Raw genomic sequence first — 637 nt, 5'->3', positions numbered from 1 at the left:
GTTTGTGTGGCCACACATGTTGGAATATAGCGTGTGCTGGGCCACGTGTAGGTGTTGCATGTGCTGTTTGGAAGTGGCTTACGGGTCGGAGGTGATGGTGTATGTTGCATTTGGGCATCGGGGTCCATGGAGTTATGACCCCTCCCTCCTGCCCTGGAGCATCATCCTGCATTTGTGTCCTGTGTCGCCAAAATATAACAAAATGTCTGACTTTGGGCATGTACTGCTTGGGTTTCTCTATGTCCTTGTGCACTGCAGGTCTCTGCATGCATCCATTCATACCGTCCTCTGACCACAAATTTGAATCGCATTGTGCACCAAGGTACGACGCGTGTTCCGATGATTCAGTGCGTGTTGTGAATCATCGCTATCAGTACATGTGTTTGAGCTGCCATGCGCCGTGATGTGTGTCACTGTACATTTGCCAGGTGCTGGGTGATTGGGAGCTGCCATAGGTGTGTCCCCAAATGTTGTGTGTCTGCACACATCGGGTATCATTCCACGGTGTGTGATGTTTGGGACACGGCAAATGCATTGTTCACACGGGTGTGTCGTGTGTGGCATTGAGGTATCACTGTGTCAATATGTAGTGTGTGTTTGTGTAGCTCTTGGTGTATGTTGAGTTTGTGTGGCCACA

The sequence above is a fragment of the Propithecus coquereli genome, unplaced genomic scaffold, assembly GCF_000956105.1.
Source record: "Propithecus coquereli isolate 6110/MARCELLA unplaced genomic scaffold, Pcoq_1.0 Scaffold42, whole genome shotgun sequence".
Taxonomy (NCBI): domain Eukaryota; kingdom Metazoa; phylum Chordata; class Mammalia; order Primates; family Indriidae; genus Propithecus; species Propithecus coquereli.
The sequence above is the reverse complement of the archived record's forward strand: the minus strand, read 5'-3'. Positions refer to the sequence as shown.